General features: G+C 39.7%; 1 pseudogene; it reads right to left on the reverse strand.

Annotated features, from left to right (window-relative positions):
* Positions 1-2,496: 2,496 nt before the first annotated feature.
* Positions 2,497-7,733, reverse strand: LOC144296497 (decreased expression in renal and prostate cancer protein-like; annotated as a pseudogene).
* Positions 7,734-9,445: the final 1,712 nt, after the last annotated feature.

The raw sequence follows: 9,445 nt of genomic DNA on the forward strand, positions 1-9,445 counted from the left end.
TTTTCTCTCTCCCCATATGTGCTCTACTGGCAAGTCTTAACAACACTGGAGTCAAATTATATGCAGAATCCAACTACATCTTACCATTCACACTGCTACACACTAATCAAAATCCCCAACATCTCTTACCTTTTAACTAGTCTCTCTGCATCAGACATCATGAGCCAACCTTTCCCCCATAACCCCCAGTCTCTCCCTAGCATATCCTATTTTACCTTCTTGATAATATTTATTAGGGCCTGAGATTATTCTATCCACTTTTTGTTAACTCGTGCATTGTTTTTATACCTGAACCTTCCTTGAAACTAAGGTTTCTTGGGGTGCTTGGGTGGTTTAGCCAGTTAGGCATCTGACTCTTGGTTTTGGCTCAGGTCATGATCTCAGGGTCATGAGACTGAGCCCTTGCTAAATTCACTTACTAATCCTAAACACATGTATTTAGATCTTTTCATATTCTCTAGTTACATAATCATGTTATTCATGGAAAAAAGCACTTTTAGTTATCCTTTTCCAGCCTCATGCCACATGTTTCATTTTCTTTTTTTTTTTTTTAAGATTTTATTTATTTATTCATGAGAGACACAGAGGGAGAGAGAGGCAGAGACACAGGCAGAGGGAGAAGTAGGCTCCATGCAGGGAGGCCAACGTGGGACTCGATCCCAGGTGTCCAGGATCAGGCCCTGGGCTGAAGGCGGTGCTAAACCACTGAGCCACCTGGGCTGCCCCATGTTTCATTTTCTTTCCTAATGCCCTGACTAGGCCTCCAATACAATGTTGGATAGAAGTAATGATAAAGATACATAGAATTTGTCTTATTCCTGGGGGCATCTGGCTGGCTCAGTTGGTAGAGCATCTGACTCTTGATCTCAGGGTCGTGAGTTTGAGTCTCATGTTGGGTGTAGAGTCTACTTAAAATAAACGAATAAAATTTAAAAATAGATAAAACTTTAAAGAAAGAACTTGTCTTATTCCTGATGATATGACAAAAGTTTTCAGTATTAACCATTGAGGAAGTTTGCAATGGAGTCTTTAAAAAAAAAATTATTTATTTTAGAGAGTGAGAGTAAGCATGAGTGGGGGTGGGATAGAGGGAAAGGGAGACAAGCAGAATCCCCTCTGAGTGGGGAATCTGATGTGGGTCTCCATCCAGGACCCTGAGATCATGACCTGAGTCAAATTCAAGAGCCAGATGTTCAACCAACTAAGCCATCAGGCACTCCTCCTGACTCCTATGAAGTCTTTTGGGACTTGTATTATTCAATAGAATAAGGAATTTCCTTTTATTTCTAATTTGAAGAAAATTTTTTATCATAAAAATGGTATTGAGTTTTGCCAACCACAGTTTTTTTTGTACCTAGTAAGATAATTATGATTTTTCTCACTTTTTCTGTTAGTGTTATGAGTTGATATTATTAATATGATTATATTTTATTTTTGAAACATCCTTTCATATCTAGAATAAAGATCCACTTAAATAAGATGTATTTTTTCTTTCCATATAATACCATATATGGTATTTTTCATTCTTTTTCATTCTTATAATATCCTTATATTTATGCTGACTTCATAAAAAGATTGAAGAAGTTTTACCTCTTTTTCTATTTTCCAAAAGAGTTTGGGCAAGATTGTTATTTCCTCCTCAGGTATTTGGAGGAAAATTTCATCAATGAAAAAATCTGAATATAGGAGCTGTTTTGTGATTGCTTAGAATCAATTTCTTTAATAGATATAGGACAATTTGGGTTTTCTATTTTTTTCTTCTGTTAGATTTGATTTTTATTTATAGTTATTTTTCATTCTTTCAAATTGTTAAATTTATTGCAATAATGTTCATAAAATCTTACATTTTGATATCTGAAGGACTTATAGCCCTGTTCTTTTAATTACTCTTATTGGCAATTTCTTCTCTCTTTCAATCATTGCTGATTTTACCAGCAGTGAAATATTTTATGAATTTATTTCAAAGAACCAATTTTTGACTCTATTGATTTATTTTATATTTGTTTTAGATTTAAATAATTTCTGCTTTTATTATTTTTCCTACTTTTCTTATATTTGCTCTTTTTTTTTTCCTTTTTGAGATAGAAACTTTATTTTTATCATTTTAATTCAAATACGTGGGATCCCTGGGTGGCTCAGCTGTTTAGTGCCTGCCTTCAGCCCAGGGTGTGATCCTGGAGTTCAGGGATCGAGTCACATCAGGTTCCCTGCATGGAGCCTGCTTCTCCCTCTGCCTGTGTCTCTGCCTCTGTGTGTGTGTGTGTCTCTCGTAAATAAAATCTTTTTAAAAAATAATAATTAAAATATGTACTTTTTAAAAAGATTTTATTTATTTATTCATGAGAGACACAGAAAGAGAGAGGACACACAATATATATGTGTGTGTCTATATCCACATCCTTATCCATTCATCCACTGACAGACAATAAAGTTGTTTGCATATCTTGGCTATTTTGAATAATGCTTCAGTACGCATGGAAGTACATATATCTCTTCAATAACCTGTTTCATTTCTTTTGGATATGTACCCAGAAATGTGAGTGCTGGATCTTATGGTAGTTTTATTTTTAATTTTTTTGAGAAACTTCTATATTTTTCTCCATAGTGGCTGAACCAGTCTATCATCCCACTAACAGTGCATAAAGTATTCCTTTTCTCCACATCCTCACCAACATTTATTTCTTGTCTTTTTGATGACAGCCCTTCTTACAAGTGTGAGATGACATTTCATTGTGGTTTTGACTTTCATTTCCCTGATAATAAGTGATATTAAGCACTTTTTCACATACCTGTTGGCATTAGGATGTCTTTAAGAAAATGTCTATTTAGTTCCTCTACCTGTTTTCGATAGAATTTTGTTGTTGTTGTTAAGTTGCATGAATTCTTTATAAATTTTGGATATCAATCCTTTATCTGATACATGGTTTGCAAATATTTTCTCTCCCATCCCATAGGTTGCCATTTTATTTTGCTAATTGTGTCTTTTGCAGTGCAGGAGATTTTAAGTCTGATATAATCCTGTTTATTGACTTTTTCTTGTGTTGTTCTGTTATGGTGCTTTTGATGCCATAAACAACAACAACAAAAAAAGAATTGTAAACATCAATGCCAAGGAAATTTCTTACCTATGCTTTCTTTTATAGTTTTGTAGTATCAGGTCTTGTTTAGTCTTTGATCCATTTTGAATTAATTTTTGTAGTGTAATACAGGGACCCAATTTCATTTTTCAGAATGTGGTAATTCAGTTTTCCTAACACCACTTGTTGAAGAAATGATCGTTTGGTCATTGGGTGTTCTTGATTCTTTATCAAATATTAACTGACTATATATATATATATGAATTTTTTAAATTGTGGGCTGTCTATTCTGTTTTTTAAAAGATTTTATTTATTTATCCATGAGAGACACAGAGAGAGAGAGAGAGAGAAGCAGAGACACAGGCAGAGGGAGAAGCAAGTTCCATGCAGGGAGCCTGACATGGGACTCGATCCCAGGTCTCCAGATCAGGCACTGGGCTGCCCTGTCTATTCTGTTCTGTTGGTCTATGTGTCTATTTTTATTCCAGTACCATACTGTTTTTATTTACTCTAACTGTAGTATTGTTTGAAATCAGGAAGTGTGATGCCTCAGTTTTGTTCTTCTTTCTCATACTGCTCCAGCTATTTGGGGTCCTTTGTGGTTCCATAAAAATTTTAGAATTTTTAAAAAAATTTCTGTGAAAAATTGCATGGGATTTTGGTAAGGATTGCACTGAGTCTATATAGATGGACATTTTAACAATATTAACTCTTACAATCCATGAATATGAGATGTCCTTCCATTTGTTTGTGTCTTTGATTTCTTTCAATAAAGTCTTGCAGTTTTCATTGTATGGGTCTTTCATTGTCTTGGTTAAATTTATTTCTAGGTATTTTATTGTTATTGATGCTATTATGAATAGGATAATTTTTAAATTTCTTTTTGAAATATTTCATTATGAGTATATAGAAATGCAACTGTTTTCTGTGTACTGATTTTATATCTTGCAACTTTACTAATTTCATTGATTAGATCCAATGGTCTTTTAGTTGAGTCTTGGGATTTTCAACATATAAGATCAAATCTGCAAATAATGAAAAATTTACTTCTTTCTTCCCAATTTGGATGCCTTTTATTTCTTTGTCTTACTTTATTGCTGTAGCTAGGACTTCCAGTATTATGTTGAATAAATGTAGTCACAGTAAGCACCCTTGTCTTTTTCCAATTCTTGGAGGTAAACTTCTAATTTTTCTCCTTGAGCATAATGTTATATGTGGGTTTATTTTATGTTGAGGTATATTCCTTCTATACTCAATCTGATAAGGGTTTTTAATCATGAAATGATGTTGTGTTTGGTCAAATGCCTTCTCTGCATCCATTGAGATAATTATATAATTTTCATCTTTAATTCTATTAATGCTATGTATCACATTGATTGATTTACATGTGTTCAATCATCTTTGCATCCTAGGCATAAATACCACTTGGTCATGGCACATAATCCTTTTCATGAGTTCTTGAATTCCGTTTCCTAGTATTTTGTTAAGAATTTTTGCACTTATGTTCATCAAGGGTATTGGTTACAATTTTCTTCCCCACCCCATCCCATTTACTAAAGAAAAAGTAAGAAAAGATACAATGCAGGAAAAATACCAATTATCCTTTCATGTCAGGCTGAACAAGGCACAGTTATTTCTCTCCTTCCTCCTCCCACCCCCTACCCCAATTCCCAAATTCCCATTCACATCAGTTTAAATTTTGAGGTTCCTTTTTGGGAGTACTGGTGGAGAGGGAGTTAGATGAGCAGTGAAGCCTTGATTCTGGCCCCCTCTAAGTCCCAGGAAAAGGAAGCTGCAGGCCCCATCAGTCAAGCAGAAATTGTATTTGGTGGTTCTTTGAAGTGGTTGCCCACCTCCCTACTCAAGCACTCAAGGAAAAGTATAGCAGCAGAGGATGAGCAGGTCTAAAGCTACCAGGTCACAACTGCTGAAGCATGGTCTATTCACCAATGCAACATTTCAGAAAGCAGTGAGCTGATTCTCCAGTGGTGAGCAGGGGACTACATATGAATTAGAGATCTGCAGGTCAATGAATCCTTGAAGGAAAAGTCCACAAGAACAATTCAAGAAAGTAGTAAGAAACAAGAGGTAGAAAACTGGGACAAAGGCACAGCAGACTTCTGGAGGACTAGAGATCCTTTCTCTAAAGGTCAGAATCATTCTCATCTGCTGTAGTTCATCTCTCACGAATAACATTTCACCTTCAGTCAAGAAAGAAGCAAAGGAAAAAGATGCTTCATTTGAATTTGAGCCCCAGTTGCATACTTCAGACTGTAGCTCCATATCTACCCCTTTTCCTAAAACACAGCCCCTGCTCAGAACCACAGTGTTTGGAAAGCAAAGTGGTCCTAGAGAGAAAATGGTGTTTAAGGGGGTAACATTGCATTTGGGTACGTGGCAGCCATTGGACCCCCTGATCTGGGGAAAGCATCTATGCTGGGGAGGCTCCCAACACTAGGAAATGGGACCAAAGTCTTTTCTACAGGGCCATTCATCCTTGGAAAGGAAGCTGGGTTTAGACCCAGGGTGCCAGTCAGCCTCGCTGAAAGAGCTGGGTTGATACTTCTCCACAGGGCCGGCTGGAGAAGAGCTCAGGGGCTCAGAAGTTGACCTGGGGAAATCATGACCAGAGCCTAATGGGCCAGTAGACCTTGGGAAAGCAGCAGAACTTGGGCCCTGCAAGCCACTGGTCCTTGGGAAGTTAGCTAAGTTGGGACCTCGAGTCCCAGGAATTCTTGGGAAAACTGCTGGATTTGAGCCCTGGAGGTCAGCAGATCCCTGGAAAATAACTGTATTTGAAGCCAATGTGCCAGAAGACTGAGAGAAGGCAGCTAAATTCAGCCCCCCTGAACCTGTCCTCCTTGGGAAGGAATTAGTATTTACCCCCTAGGGCCCAGCTAGGCTTGAAAAATGAACTGAATTATGGTTTCTGGTCCTGGTCCATGACCCTGGATATGGGAGATGGATTTGGCCCTGGAAGGCCAATTCCTTGAGAGCTGGGTCATGAGTTTGGGCCTATGGTGCCAGGGACTGTTGTCATGGAGGATGGGCTTTCCAAAAGCCTTTAAGGAAATAGCTGAATTTGCTCCTAAAAGATCTGCTGCTCCTATAATGGAGGCAAGATCTAGGCCTTGAGGTCCAGCCATTCTTAGTTAAGACCAGATCCTGTGCCCAAGAGGCCAGGTATCCAGATTAGGGCCTGGGGCCAGCTGCCCTGTGCCCAAGAGGCCAGGTATCCATGGACAACCCATGACGTCCAGATTAGGGCCTGGGGCCAGCTGCCCAATGCCTGGGCTCAGGCTACTTGCTCTTGGGTTGGATCCAAGTCCCAGGCCTGGAAACATACCTGAACTCAAGGAAAGGTTTGTATCAATGAAGCCTGATCTCAGATTGGGACTTGATCCTGGTCCCAGGCCAAGGAGCTTATGACAACTACTCCCAAAAGGTAATAGGACACCTGCCCTCAGGTTGGGCCTGATCCAGGCTCCATGGGGCCACCACTTCTGGGGGCAGGATCTATTCTCTGGAGACCACCTACCCTTGGGTTGGACATAGAACCTGGCCCCTGCGAGGCCCTTAACCTTGAATTGGACAGAGGCTCTGGGCCTGGAAGAGACCCTGCTATAGGGTTTAGAGAGGTCCTTGAAGTGGTTGAGCCTGGGCCCAAGAGGTCACCAGGCTTTGGGAAAGAAATTGTACCTGGGCTCTTAGAAAAGAAGCCTTGCCTGGGTCACAAGCACCAGCTGGGAAAGGTGCTGGATTTGTAGTCAATGAGCCTGGTGAAGTTGAAAAAGGCAATGGGTTTCTTGGAAATGAGGCCAGATTTCCACCAAGAGAGCTAATTGCCATAAGGAAGGAGTCAGAGTTCATGCCCAGTGGTGGCCTTTGTTCAGAACAGGGAACCATCTAGCTGATCTCAAGGTGGCAACTAAGCACGAGTCCAAGGAATTGGCTGCTCTCTAGGGAAAATCCAGGGCTCTTTCATACTTTCTTGGGGAAAGGTGATAATGGGCTTGGGGTGAGTTTTGAAAAGGATCTTTTGGAGGTACCTGGGTGACTCAGTCAGTTAACCTTCCAACTCTTGGTTTTGGCTCAGGTCATGATCTTGAGGTCATGGGATTGAGCCCCACCCACATCAGCTCTATGCTCAGTGCAGAGTCTGCTTCAGATTCTCTCTTCCACTCGCTCTCTCTCTCTTTCAAATACATAAATAAAATCTTAAAAAAGAAAAGAAAAGGATCTTGTTTTGATGCGTGCTGTCACCAGGTACCAGGTCCAGTCTTGCAGCCGAGCTCATCACAGTCCTGCTGCCCAGGAAGTGTGTTTGATAAGGACAACAAAAGGTTCCTCCAGATGGATGACTTTTCCATACAGGAAATGATGACCCACAATCAGCACAGGGATTTCCTTAGTGTTGAAAATGTGGGTATCCCATGAGGTTTCCAGCTAATCCAGTGCTGTAGCAAGCCTCAATCTCCCTCTTATAACTCCATCAGCACCCATTCTGCAAGGCCTCCAACCCCAGCACTGGAAATAACAGTTTGCACTATGAGTTTTCCATCTTTAAGAAGCAATTGAAAGTAAGCTGCAATGGGGGTCGCTGCAGTGGCACCATGGGGACAACCCATGACGTCCAAACCTCCACCTCCAGGGCAGCAACCACAAGTACTGCATGCACACTTCTGGCCCCAGGCTTCCAGCACTTTCAGAGCAGAACATGCAAGCATGTGCATATCTGTGGACATGGCAGAGAGAGGGGAAAACTCATCATATGTGAGTTGAGGAAGGGGTATGGGAAGCAGGCAGAAGAGAAAGCACAATTTTCTTTTCTTATAGTCTCCTTATCTGGCTTTCATATCAGGGTAATGGTGGCCTCAGAATTTAGCTTGGAGATGTTTACTCCTATTTGATTTTTTGGAAGAGTTTGGGAAAGATTGACATTAATTCTTCTTTAAATATTTGCTAGAATTCACTAATGAAACCATTTGATCCTGGGGTTTTCTGTTTGGAGAGGCTTTTGATTACTGATTCAGTCTCCTTACTCATCATTGGTCTGCTCAGACTTTCTATTTCTTCCTGATTCAATCTTGGTAGGTTGTACGATTTTAGGAAATTATCCGTTTCTTCTAATTTATTGGTATATAATCATTTATCATAGTCAAGATCCTGGATATTTCTGTAATGCCAGTTGTAATTTCTTTTTTTTTTCCTGCTTCTGATTTTGTTTATCTGAGTCTTCTTTCTTTTTTCAACAATTTTTATTTTATTTAAATTAAGATACACAGATAGTGTATTATTAGTTTCAGAGGTAGAGTTCAGTGATTTATCTGTTGCATATACAACACCCAGTGCTCATTACATGATGTGCCCTCCTTAATGCCCATCACTCAGTTACCCCATCCAGCCACCCCCCTCTTTCTTTCTGTTTTTCTTTAGTCTCACTAAAAGTTTGTAAATTTTGTAAATCTTTTAAAAAAATAAGCTGTTAGATGTGTTGGTCTTTTCAGTTGATTTTCTGGTCTCTATTTCACCTGTTTCTGTTCCAGTCTTTATTATTCCCTTCCTTCTGCTAACTTTGGGCTTAATTTGTGCTCCTTTCCTTGATGTGTAAAGTTAGGCTTTTTATTTGTGATCTTTCAAATTTCTTTTTTGCTGTTGTTGGTTTTTAAATTTTTTTATTATTTGTTTTTAAGAGAGAGAGAGAGAGAGAAGCAGAGACACAGAAAGAGTGACCTGACACAGGACTCGATCCCAGGTCTCCAGGATCACACCCTGAGCTGAAGCGGCGCTGAACCGCTGAGCCACCCATCTGCCCTGTTGGTTTTTTTAAATACTTTCTTTTTTTAAAAGATTTTATTTATTTATTCATGACAGAGAGAGAGTGAGAGAGAGAGAGGGAGGCAGAGACACAGGCAGAGGGAGAAGCAGGCTCCATGCAGGGAGCCCGACGTGGGACTCGATCCCGGGTGTCCAGGATCACACCACAGGCCAAGGCGGCGCTAAACTGCTGGGCCACCCGGGCTGCCCCTAAATGCTTCTTTTTTTGAAAAAAGATTTTATTTATTTGTTTGAGAGAAAACACAAGCAGGGGGAGTGACAAGGGACAGAGGAGAGGAAGTTGACTCCCCACTGAGCAGGGAGCCTGACCTGGGGCTCAATCTCACCATCCTGAGATGATGACCTGAGCCGAAGGCAGAAGCTTAACTGACAGAGCCACCTATTTGCCCCTCTGTTGTTGGGGTTTTTTATGTTAAGTTATATTTATTATTATGTTATTTATCTTTATAATGAGTTTATTTTTTAATTTAATTTTTCATTTCATGTATAGGTAACAATGTTATATTATATTTCCAGTTTTCCTCATGTTG

Source organism: Canis aureus, chromosome 24 (assembly GCF_053574225.1).
Source record: "Canis aureus isolate CA01 chromosome 24, VMU_Caureus_v.1.0, whole genome shotgun sequence".
Lineage (NCBI taxonomy): Eukaryota > Metazoa > Chordata > Mammalia > Carnivora > Canidae > Canis > Canis aureus.